Raw genomic sequence first — 13,958 nt, 5'->3', positions numbered from 1 at the left:
GTTAATAATAATAATAATAATAATAATAATAATAATAATAATAATAATAATAATAATAATAATAATAATAATAATAAAGAAAATCTATCACGTTTCTGAATATTAACAATTGAGCTCCCTCCGAATATGAAAAAGAAAAACAAACTGGTTGGGTAATTGGTTGGGAAGCAACTATATGATGAGGAACGTAACTTTTTTTTAACAATAACGTAATATGATTATACTTCTAAGTAAAACGAAACGGTAGTGATAAAGGTGTATGAAAGGGTGGAAAGAATGAAGTAGAGAAAAGCGGGAAACATCAAGAAATTGACATTTGCCCAGCCGAAAAGCCCACTTGGCGTGAGTTAGGATCAAACTAGGGACCCCACACACAAGAGATAGTACTTTACCGTATTTTCTTTATTCGCCCCATCACTGCTTGTTTACACATCTATTTTTTTAATTCTAGGTAATCCAACACGGCAGAGACCAAACACAGAAATATCCAGGACAGTCAAAATTCCGAAAGGGTCCGAACTTCCAATAGGTTCCACTGAGCCTCAATTGATCCTGGACATAGCAGGATATGTGGTTGAAAATAAAAAGGGTAAGAAATATAGGCTACAGTTGGTGGACAGTATAAAAACAGAAGTTGCCTCTATCCAATGAAAAATTAACGTGATGGTTGTGAACGATGGAGAGTCGTGACCTTGCGGCAAGGACCTACTGGTAATTAGAGAATATCCATATTGATGATGATAGAGCTATAGAGCTATTTTACTGATCAATATCAGTCAAGGATTATACTTAAATAGTATTTTTTTTTCAATTTACTGAAACCTCCATCATTACTTCTTATCACTTCTATCCCCTGTGATACTGGAATGTTAGAACAATATTTTTACTACGTGAAACATTAAGATAATAACTTTATTCTTTTCAAGTATGCTGAGATATCTACCTTTTCAACAAAACTTCAATATGTCCTAGTAACATTATCTGAATAGGTAATATTATTATTCTTTAATGAATTGACAATTATATGGATAATTGCAACTAAAATTGATATTTAAGTATGAATGAATGGTTACTGAATAAAATATCATGTAACTTGATGATAAATACAATGTTGTGCACCGAAATATCACATGAAATTATACAAGATTCAAACGACTAAGAATTACAATATTATATTAGGATTTATTTACCCTTGAATATGCAACATAACAAAGTAAGAATTAAAGCGGACATGCATTCATACATGTGTATCAGACTCCATTCTCATTATTGCATTTTCCACCACTATCGAATTGATAGGGAAATCGTACTAATGCAAAGAGAAGAACATCCAATATCGACTGTGATAGTGGCTGGTTTGACTGCAACATTACAAACTTCCGGTTGGGTCAGCGCTGCTTTCATAGCTCTAGGGAGCAATTAACATCTCAAGGTTTGTAGTTTAGAGAATGTACTCTAGGCTACGCTTTTAACAGTTAATTATAAAACAGAGTATATTAGTCTCATCTATAAAAAAAAAGTCTCAAAAAATGGCATGTTAGTAGCATAAAACACTTGAACATATGCAAGTATTAATGAAATATGTAAAAATAAAACAGCTTGAACAATATGTACAATGGATAATTGTTAATTATTAAAAATCCATCAATTTTCACGAGGTTAATTATTGTAAAGTAACCCATAGTTATATGTACTTTTGCTATAATTTGTTAAATTTAATTATTACTAGCAAACCCGCACGTCATGCACAAGCACAGGACACTATCGTTGTCTGAATGATTGAATATGATACAAAATTTTAATATATATATATATGGCTAGCAAAGTAGTTTTAATAACACGTTAATAGCATCTTTAATTAAGAATTTCTCGATAATTCCTCGAATTTAAGACGTCCTCGAATCTAAGACGCACCCCGATTTTGCTGTGTTAAATGAAGGGAAAATAGTAATATGTCTCGTTTTTACTATTGCTACAGCGCTCTTTGATATTGATCATTTTCGGTTATTTTTATATATCCCTCTCTCCTCCTCATGTTGCGGGGTACGGCGTGATAAAAATTATCCCAGGGCCGAATATCATGTATGTTGAAAATGTGATCGAGATCGGTTGGGTGGTTCAAGAGTTGAATTCTGTTTACTTTTATATATTTATCTCCCCTTTCTCCCCCCTTTCTTAGGTTCTACCGTCAAAGTGAAAATAGTTTTAAAACATTTTTAGGCTCAAGCGTTATTTATGTTGAAAATTTGGTCAAGATCAGTCAGATAGCTCAAGAGTTATTAAGTTTATTTATTTTATATATCTCACCCCTCCCCTCCTCCTACCCTAAATTCTACCGTCAAAGGGATATGATAAAATCCATCCCAGGTCCGAATCTCAACTATGTTGATAATTTCATGAAGATCGGTTTGGTGGTTTAGGTGTGATGAAGTCACAAAGACAGTCACTTTTTTTGCATATATGCCTCCTTTCCCCTCCCCTAGATTGTGCCGTCAAATTACGAAAACATCCCAAGTTTCTATGATCGTAGTTTGATCGAGATCGGTCAAGGGGTTCAAGAGTTATTAAGTTTTATTCTCTTTCATATATTTACCCTCCTCTCTTCACCACCCCCTTAAGTTCTACCATCAAAATGAAATTAAAAAAAAAAAAAAACTTTCCAGGTTTGAATTTCATCTATGTTGAAAATTTGATTGAGATTGATTGGGTGGTTCAAAAGTTATTAATTCACGAACGTGGTCACTTTTATATTTATATTTAATCATTTTTGTGTATCTCCCCTTCCTCCCCATACTCTACGTTGTTCCGTCCAACTGAAATGGTAATATCCATTCCAGGTACGAACGTCATTCATGTTGAAAATTTGATCGAGATTACTCGTTTGGTTCAAGAGTTGTTAAGTTTTATTTATTTTTATTTCCCCTCTTTCCCCTCCCCTAAGTTCTGCCGTCAAAGTGAATAGCCGAAAACACACCCAGTCCAGAACTTCATCCACGTCAGAAGTTTGATAGAGATCGGTCGGGTTTTTCAAGAGATTAAGAGTCACAAATATAGTCACTTTTAATTTGGATCTGGATCTCAAGATTTTTTGTTCACAGACACCGCTATTAATATACATATTATTTAGTTAACTCATTTTTATTTTATAAGTAAATTTTAATAAAATTATTAAAATCTTTAATGTAATAAAAACAAAACTCATTTATATTGTACCTTTTTAAACAGCTCAAGTAAATATGTTATTTTTTTACTATTATTATAAAAGCTACCAATAAATGTCAAACTAGTTTCCCTTGCTTTTATAAAATGTATTCTTCTTCGCCTAATCTAGTGCTTCTCGTTCATTAATCGCAAAAAGCATTAAAAAAATAAACCAAACCATACAGAACACGTTCACAAAACGTATTCATCATAAAATTTAATAAGTTCAAAATCATGCCAAAAAAAAAAAAAAGCACACCATACCGTTAAAAACAGTCCAGTTCCCTATCTTCTGAAACACCGTTCTGTGGGTTAATCACAATAGACACAGTTTAACAAAACACTTAATGCATTAAGGAAAAATAAAAGCTTTGATTTGTATATAATTAAACACAAATAATTTGCTGAGCAAAACTGTATATTCACATTTAGAAAATAAAAAAAAATACATGTATGCAGTTTTTTTTAGTTTTTAATTTTTTCTTTTGTAGTGTAGTTTTTACACGTATGTAGTTTTTTTTTTTTGATGAGAAAATATTGTTTTGCTCAGCAAATAGCTTTTTTTTGTGTTAAAAAAATAAAATAACTACGTTCATGGCAAATTTAATTCAACGCCCCTAGCAATTAAACAAAATTTAATTCCAAATATCATCTAGCTCCTTTTCTTCAGTTTCCATCCAAAAAAATAAAAAAAACGCAAAAAAATACATCCGTTATTTCAAACGACAAAGGCAACACCAGTTACAAAAAAAAAAAAAACACACAGGATAATACTCATCCTTTATTCTCACAACCTTACACTATTCATCTCGACCTCTTAAACTAAAGCCTGTGACAAACATATTTGCATTTCGGCTAAACGAATAAAACGCAAGGTCTGGTGTGACGTTGCCAAGTTGTAAAGGGGTGTGGCTGTGGCTAAATAGACAAACTACAGCGCGATCAGATGACAGGGGATAGACGTGGATGTGTACGAAATAAATTTGGCAATACCGCTGGCCTCTCATTTGCCGAGCGCCGCCTTGAAATGCCAAGATGTTTGTCACGCCGTTTAGTCACTTTTTTCTTTCTTTCTTTTCTTTTCTTTCTTTCTTTTTTTACAAAATTAGATCATTTAAATTTTATTTACAATTATGCATAACTCTTTACAATTAAGTTACGTACAAAACATCAATTTTCGTCTCCATATTTTGTATCCATACCTTTATCATTTAGTGATCATAATCTAAGGCAGCGTTTCACAAAGTGTGGGTCGCGGACCGTTTTTAGGTGGGTCGGAGGAAGTTTATCCTTTTAATTACGAAAATTATATTTCGATGGGGAAACATATGTTATGAAGTACTATTCAGAAAATGAAAATTGGAAGTATTTGTTAATGAGGTGAAGAGTAGGGTTACTCAGAGTGGTTACTCAGAGCCCTACCCTGCTGTACAGTCAGTAGAGATGCTGGGCTAGAATGGAAAAAGAGTGGGTGAGTCAAAATTGGTCACGGGGTAGGGAATTGGTCGGGAGTAGTACGGTATTAACGTTGTTTTACCTTTCTATGGAAACACTTTATACCTTTCTGCGCATACGTACAATTTCAAATGATACATTTATTGAGAAAGAAATTTACATTACACTTGTTCGATTGTCACTGACTGATACTTTCGTACGAACAGAGCCGTTTTATTCATAAATTTGCATTATAATTTAGTTTGAAAGTGAGATATTTACGATAGACATAAAAGAATCGAATTAAATTTGTATTTATTAAAATTTCATCATCGAGCTCTACTTTGTATAAATAACAGTCGTGTTCGCTCGAGATGTTCAAAACATCCGCAATAAATTACAAGCTAATCACTCATACGAACTGTTATTGAACGAACTGGAACTAGATATATCATTTACAAAACTTAATTGTTTTGAAATACACCAGTGTTACGTAGAATGTGAATGTGTATTTGAATAAAAGTAGATGGTCCACAAAATACTTTTTATTATTTAATGTGGGTCGTGGTAACAAGTTTGAGAACCACTGATCTAAGCTATTAACTAATATATATATATATTTCAGAAGAAGCAGTATTGTCAAAATACAACTATACATAGTGTGCACTAACTAGTGAGCACTCTTGTCAAAATTGAGATATACAGTGAAATACTTACGACATGAACGTCTGCTTCATTCACCACCATCGTGTGCGCTCGCTAAAGACGGTGAAAGTGCTGCGTTGCCTTCGAGCGCAGTCACGTGGTATCCTTCTTCAAAAGGAACGTACGAACGGAAAGTTGGGTGTAATAAGGTGTTAAGCCACAGGAGAATGGCGGCCATGGGAAAGGTCTGCAGAGCAACTCCGCACGTATACTGATTCTAATGAAGAACATGACTTTCTACTCGGTGGCAACCGTTTCGGTAACCCAGTGTATGTCTCTGGAGTGTCGAGCAGCCTAAGCACAGGGTCTGAAGTAAGAAACAACGTTTTATTTTGATATTTTGCAAAAATGTTGGTTAACACCTTATTGCCTCAGACTTGGGATTAGAAAAAAAAAGGTATGTTAATGTGAGTTGTGGCGTGCATGTTAATACGCAAATCACTTCACTATGCATTCATCAGAACTCTTGCAAGTTGGTACAGTAAAATCATGAAAATTTTCTGATGGCAACAGCTGCTAACATGATGAATGTAGGTTAGCGCCGTATCGCTAAAATGATTAATCACGAAGAAAATGGCATTACTCATGTACAGTTTTCCGTAATAATGATGAATTCTGACAACGTAGCGTCAAGAACAGTGCGGTAAATGCTATGGAATGAGAAAGGTAATGAAGAAATCACGGGAGGATAAATAATCAGAATTGTTTTGTAATTTCCAGTAATGATGTGTTTCGAATATTTATGCTTTTCGAGTGGATTATACAATTTTTGCTAAATTTAGTGGTGGAAAGTCCGATAGCAAAATGTGTGCGCCTTCAGATTAGCAGTGGGATTGAAGCGTCGGTTTAGAAATGCAGTGGCTTCAATAACACTGTAGTCAGAAGAATGTTCTGATGAAGTATTTTGTAATTTCTAATGTCCTGTTGAAAGGCACTTAGTGTGAGTTTTTAAAATAAATTTTGGTACTATTATCCTTTTCAGGATGACCGGCGCATCAGAAGCACGACAGATAGATATCCTGTGAAAAATCCTTCAACAAGAAACAGACAATGTGAGCAAGATAACCAAGATAGAGTGAAGAAATAATAAAACAAGAAATAAAGGAAAGCAGTACACTTCCTACCATTCAAAGGATGTTGTTCCAGCCAGGAAAGTTGTTGAACCATCTACATGTCTAAAAAATGCTGGAACAAAATTAAGGAAGACAAAGAATTTATTTTTCATTCATCTGGGAACTTGGCTGATTATGCAACACAGAACACTTGCCTCATGTAAAACATGAGAATTCAGAAAACGAAACACTTCTACACAAAGAGAAAATATTTCAGGAGATCATTCACGTTTTTCTATAATTTGAAAATTGATGGTGTTGGTATTAGTGTGTACAAGAAAGTTTTTCTTGTAGTTCACGGCCTCTGTCGTAGCAGAAAACGAATATGGCTACTTCAGGAACAGGTCAAGGGTGGGAAAGTCACAGCCCAAAGCGATGGAAGGGTTAGGCATCACAACCGCCCAAACGCTTTTACAGAAGCTAGTTTGGAATCTACAAGAAAATTTATAATAGAAAATCATGTAACACGTATGCAGCAAACCGACTTCAAGGATCTCACACCACTTATGTCATCAACTACCAAGGAAACACCCTCAAACACCAAGGAGCCTCTCAAGTTTTCAGAGGCAGCCATGTTTAAGATGAAATCAGCTATTCTCTATGTGTTGCAGGTGAGCTATTTGTACCAGAAGGAAGCACCTGTATGGGCTACGTGCAACCTAATGAAACAAGGCCACCCTCTGCCAGAAGTGAATCTCAGTGATTTGCCATGCCAGTACCAGGAAGAAATTTTCATAGATATCCAGAAATACTCTAACCTAATGTGCTTATTGGATTGGATTTCCCCAATATACCATAATTTTTACTGCAGCCTTGTTCCGATATAAGTAGCTGGAGAGCAGAAAGCAGACATGTTGGATGGACTTGATAACTGACACATAACAAGGGTCTGCCTCGATTGAATTTAAGATAACTTGTGACCTGCATTAATATACAACTATTTGGTGTCTGTGCTGAGAATATTGTAATGCATGAAACTACATATGCATTAAATTTATAAATTATTTTGTTTTCCTTACATAATTAAGTTTGATTTATCATTATTATGTCTGTTTCTGTTCACAATACAATGGTCATGCATTTCTGTCAGTTGTTATTCAACAGGACTCACACCCAACATTCTGATGCAATAAGGAGCTAACCAACAATGAACTGCAAAAAGACAAATTTAACATACTTTGCATTAAAGTGTACACAATTGTATGCGTCTATACAAACTAGAAACGTCAGTGGTGCTTACGAATGAATTTCACAACATTACAACAATAATTCCGATTTATGGATTTTTTTTTTTCAAGCTTTCAACTGCTAATATCTGGAAAACAACTTTTTGAGGGTTAGCTCGGTGACGTGCATTTTCTCACGGTGCAATCTCGCACGGTGCTCATTATCGAGCAATTTAACACGGTCCTGGTTATCGCATTAATCAGTCAGCAGGTGTGGTGCATTTTCACACGGTCCATCTGCAATCACGTGATTCACCCTGAAACTTCTTTCACTACAAGGGGAGGGGGGGCAGAACAACTATGAACTAAGTAAGAACAGAGAAAGAGCAAATACAAGTTAAATACGAACAATTGCAATTAATATTAGAGAAGGAGAGCTTAGAAAATGTTTCACTTTCACAAAAAGAATAATGAAGAAAGTAAGCAGAAATTAAAATAACAAAGAACAAGATAGAACAAAGAAATCAGCAAATAAAAACAATAGTAAAGAAGAAGAGAAAAATAGCAAATACAATAAGAAATTGAAATAAATGAAAAAAAATAACAGAAACTATCGGAAATTGATATTAATACATAACAGCAAATGAAAATAAGAACAAATAAAGAATAATCAAAAATTAAAATAATTAGGGACAGAAGATAGAATAATCACATATTAAAATAAATAAAGAATAAAATAAGCAGCACATCAGAGAATTCAGACAGGTAGTTCAACAATCGAAGAAAAATGTGCCCGCCCTAGAGCATAGAAAAACGTTGTGATTTGTAAAACACACAATATTAGCTCCATACTCCAAAGCGGTTCTAAGAACCTTGTCATCTTGTTATTTTCCGAGCAAACAGCACGTCGTTAAGATGGAACCTTCTACTTTTGTACGTCGTCAACCCATTTTTACAGTTCATAGCCCATTATCTTAGCTTTTGGAGATAGCTCAAGCTTCTCAAGCAATTTTTAAGGTCTGCGCCATTTTCTAGCTTCTCCAGGACTAATTGCAATCGTTCGTCAAGACGGATGTAAGTGAATTTTCTACGCTTCTCCGAATTGCAGTCTAAGCCCTGTCTCGCGAAAGCATGAAAACTAGCTGTCGCATCTGCTTTTAATACACTCACAAGCTCAAAGATATGTGGTGTACTCTTAGATATGGTGCGATTTAACTTATTGTGCCAACCCTCCACTGGGTTGTTTGTTCTGTGCCTTTGACCGTTGCAGTTCCATATTTCTCTTGGAACATTTGGATTATCCATCCATTGTTCAATGAAATAATCGTTGAACATTTCGATTTTCTGGCCAGATGGACAGCCTCCATGACGGTGACCCAACCTTCATCGATCCTGCTTGTTGGTATTAATGCCAATGCACTACACATGCGAACATGATGGCGTACATCTTCATTGTAGAGGTATTCTTCGACGAGACCTATACTCTGAATCTTCCGCCAGATACTCTGGTTGAAATGGTATTGGCAGCCGGAAACCTGTGAATTGGGAAACACTGCACGCAACGCATTGATTGCAGCAAGTTCAAAATCTATTTTTAACACTCGAGGTTCGTTCTGGCCAGAACACGTTTTAAGAAATGTAAACAGTTGTTCGTATGTTCGCTCTGTTTTATCTGGCAACAATGCATACAAGACCGGTACAACCAGTGTCTTATCATGTGTGCTTCCTATGTCTGCATGTATGGTGTATAACTGGGAAAAATACTTACAGGAACTCTTGAACGTTCCGTCAAAAAACCATTGTTCGCTTTCCTTCAGTGCTGGTTTCAAACCCTCGTAACCAAAACACAGAATTCGTCCGTCTCCTTCCAGTGCGTCGTACTGTAAAAACGAGGTACCATCTTCAAACCGAATCATATAATCGGGAAAGCAGATATTTCTAGGAGTCGGTGCACCTTGATGTATGCCGAGTGATTTCCTTCTAACACCATTTAAACCCCCTTTTTTCTGATCATACGATGGTATGGAGGTTACTAGGTCCAGACCTTGATTAATTGGAACAGCCATTTCTTCTTTGAAGATAACAGACACTGGTGTAAGGATCTCGTCTCTTGCTCTCTTCTTGCAATTTGAAAGTCGCTTTCGTATCTCGCAAACTGCAACATCAGGTACACACTGATGATCTCTTTCCACAACTGCTATTTTATCTTCTGTCTTGGGCAGATTGAGCCTGCCATGGCAATTTACCTTCTGTCTGTTGATGCATAGCTAAAATAATAATAATAAAAAAACATCAGCTTCTGAAATAAACAATTGAAATGTGTTTTCGCGTATACGTACACACACATAAAAAAGCGTTTGCTCGGTTACAAATGTACAAAACAAATTATTATTCATAAGTATCTTTTGTTTAAAAAATGAAACATAAAAACATGCGAATTTGTGTTATTACTTCCTTTTACGCAATTATATATGTGTAGATATTTGTTTAGGCAGAATATCACATGAAAGAAAGTTAATTTTTAAACACAGTAAAGCTCCGATTATCCGCGAGTACTTTTTTTTAAAGCCCTGCTGCAGCCGCCTACTATTATTTTGCATAAGTACTCGAGTCGATGCGGAATGACAATCCGTACGCAGATATGTACTGTATGTTCTAATACATAAAAATAAATTGCATTGTAAAAATCAATATTTCCAATTTTCTGCTGTATTGTACATATTTTAAAAGTTTTATTATGTCTTGTTCGTACAATAAAACAGTGTTTATGCTGAAATATTTTTGGGTTATCGGAGACTTTCGCCATCTCTATTGCCCTTGCTACCAAAATTCCGCGGATAATTGGGGCTTTACTATATTAGAAGTACTAAAACAACGTGAAAAAATATTCATGCTTTAGAGAAGCAAGTATACTGTCCTCTCAGATAAAGATTAAAAGTAATACAGATACTGTTCTTGTAATTCAGATAAAGATTAAAATTTACGAAATTTTCAAAATACCATCATACATGTAAGATATCATACATTATTGCATATTTTCGAGTGCCTTAGACGATCGGTGCCCAGTTTATGAAAACAACCACCAAGAAAACTAAGAATGTATTAAATCCACAATATAAGCCAACCTACTTCATTAAAAGAAACTAACATGTATTACGAGAACATGTCATGTCTAGACATCGGATTTTTATGCACTTAAAATTTATGAAATATGCATACAACTTCAGGGACTTCTTTTTAGAATTTACTTTTATAATAGTTATAGGTTACATACTCTTAACGTTTTAAAACACACACAAATAATGGAATTAAGTTATATGAGAACACGATCTCTGGTTTTCTTGACATTTGTATTTTACAGTGGATTCAATTAACACGAAATAATACGAGTTGAGTTGATTTTGAGTTTAACGTTCCGTTCAGCATCGAGTCTATATGAGACGTGGGCCTACTTATTAACGTGGAATCCGAACCACATGAGCTCCCGCCGGGACGAAATAATACGAGTCTACACGTTTCCATTGTACAAATAATAATAATAATAATAATAATAATAATAATAATAATAATAATAATAATAATCGTTTTCAAGGGTTTACTCTTCCCGCAATTAGCCTTACAGTGTATCACAAGATGCTTCTCTTCATTTTTGGTATCCGTTTATGACATTTGTAGCCAGAAAATGAACTATTAACATCAATAGATGTTACTATACAATATTTACGCAGAGGAGCAAGTGTAGTATATATATATATATATATATATATATATATATATATATATATTCTGGCAAATTGAAATTTAACCCTTGGAGATATTTTCCCATGGCTTCAATTATTTTTAGTTGGAGTTTCTCCCAATAAGATCCGTCATTTTTTTTCAAGGAGTCCCCGAATTTACCAGAAAATGACCGGAGCTCGTGTCAAACTTCACCAACTAGAGCTAAGCATTCACTGAGTAGCAATATTCGTATCTCTTGTTTCTGAATTGATGTCGACACGATATTACAATGTCATTATTATTATCAGATTTCTCTTAACGTTTTGGTAATTGTGGGCATTTCTGCTCTGGTGATCGGTTTCTAACATTATTGGTCGTCTATAAATTAGGAATTCTTCCATCTTCTCATGCAAAAAGCCCTTCCGTTGCATAGGCATGTAAATGTATTGAAAATATAAACTAAAACTGGATTTATTCCATGTTGTAAACATACATCTGAAATAAAAACTTATAAAATGTGCTGAATATGCTCTTGAGTACTAATATATGCTCTAACGTTTGAAATATGCATTTATATGCACTACAAAGCTTCAAATTCGGACTATATTATTATTTCTAGAAACCCCTACCAAATTTAACAAAGATGCATACGAGCAAACAATGCATTTGCATAAAAATCCGATGTCTAGTCATATTATATGAAGCCTTCGCGCCCCCCCCCAAAAAAGAAATTAAGAACATAAAAAAAGGAAACATGAATTTTTACAAAAAATCCTAATTCTATTAATACGATACTTACCCATACTGTATGATCCCTGTTTTCTCTCTGCATGTAGTACTGGAACCCTGCATGAACTAAGAGACGATTACCTCTGCTAGTTGTTATAAACTCCATTTCTACGTTGAATCACTATGTTCACCCAACAACGAAAACACTAAAATTAAGGAATTAGACATCAAGGGCGATTCTTTTATACCCTATTTATCCCCCACCCTCCAATGACATGATTCACAGGTGTACCATGGCCATACGCACCTGCAGTGATAACTAAGCAGTAACAGGAAAAGAATAATCACAAAATAAAAGTTTATTTAACTCATCTTTCTATTTTTAAACAATGGGTTCCGACTTCATTAACAAAGTGCTTTATTTTATTCTTTGCTGTGGAGAATGACTTTATTGTCCATACATTATTTCCGAAAATAGAGATCTTGATCAACTTAGCCGCAGAATGCCTTGAAAGTCGACCTGCAGAGACGATATCAATTTGGAGTGGAAACCAGTAACACATTTTAGTCTGTTTTCGCAAGATTATTTGTTTTTCTGAATTTCTATTTTCATGTACTTTAATTTGCTATTATTTTCGTTATTAGTTTTATTTTATTTTTGTAATTATTTTTCTCTTCTTTATTATAACGTGTGTTTGTTATTTTTTTCTTTTTTCTAGCTTCTCTAGTATTAATTGCAATTGTTCATATTTAACTTGTATTTGCTCTTTCTCTGTTCTTACTTAGTTCATACTTGTTCTGTCCTCCCTCCCCTTGTAGTGAAAGGAGTTTCAGGGTGAATCACGTGATTGCAGATGGACCGTGTGAAAATGCACCACACGTGCTGACTGATTAATGCGATAACCAGGACCGTGTGAAATTGCTCGATAATGAGCACCGTGCGAGATTGCACCGTGTGAAAATGCACGGAATCGTTAGCTCCTTATTGCACCGAGCCCTTCATATATATATATATACAAGGCAGACAATTTATCTTGATCATCCTCTATAACGGAGAAACTAAAAGAGGAAAAAAAAAGCGAAACTTTGCACGATGTAACTGTAAGGAGGTTCACGTATTAACCAGAAACCAGGAGCGTCATTTCAGATTTTGCTTGGGGGGGCAAAACCCCTTGATATAAGTAAAATTTCGCGTATTTCACTGATTTACTACTATTTTATTGATAAAATCTATAGAAATCTCAAACTCAGTGGGGGCAATTGCCCCTCCCTGCCCCCTAAATGACACCCCTGCCAGAAACACCCAACAGTGTTGCCAGCCCAATATAGTTTTTTTTTTCCAAATGGCACTTCGTCAGATATTACACATTTCAAATCAGCATGTTAAACGAAAACTTAAATTAACACATTTATTATTCAGTGATGCCACCACGGCATAGCGCGTCCTCAGGTTGCGGATCGAGGAGAAGGCCTCTAGATATAGAGGTTAGCTGCGAATATACTGAATAAGCAGTCGCGGACAGCCGACTAGGAGTGGTCCTCCAGCTCAGGGGTTTGGTTAAAGCTAACTGAAAAAAAAAACTTGTTCAGAAATATTCACAAAAGCCTCGGACAAGGACTGATAACTTGGCACGACCTCAGAAAATAAATTGGACATAAGATTTGGAACATGGAATATTAGAAGTCTTTATAGGGCAGGTGCGTTAAAATCCGTAACGAGTGAGCTGGAGAAATACAGGATGGATGTAGTACAGAAGAGTTCAGGAAGTTAGGTGGGAAGGAAAAGGATCTGTGAATTCCGGAAATTTTACGTTGTTTTACGGGGAAGGAAATAAAAATCACCAGTTAGAAACTGACTTTTTCGTTCACAAACCAATACTACCAACAATTA

At 35.0% G+C, this 13,958-nt stretch overlaps 1 long non-coding RNA gene across 1 annotated transcript in view; it reads left to right on the top strand.

Moving 5' to 3' along the window:
* LOC145687675 (uncharacterized) overlaps positions 1-13,958 on the top strand; it is a 139,054-nt gene that overhangs the window by 105,725 nt on the left and 19,371 nt on the right. The window contains exon 2 of the long non-coding RNA XR_014131708.1: positions 452-589. This is a non-coding gene — a long non-coding RNA (uncharacterized LOC145687675). The remainder of the gene's footprint in view (positions 1-451; positions 590-13,958) is intronic.

Source organism: Thermobia domestica, chromosome 6 (assembly GCF_964235325.1).
Source record: "Thermobia domestica chromosome 6, izTheDome1.hap1.1, whole genome shotgun sequence".
NCBI classification, from domain to species: Eukaryota; Metazoa; Arthropoda; class Insecta; order Zygentoma; family Lepismatidae; genus Thermobia; species Thermobia domestica.
The sequence above is the reverse complement of the archived record's forward strand: the minus strand, read 5'-3'. Positions and strand labels throughout refer to the sequence as shown.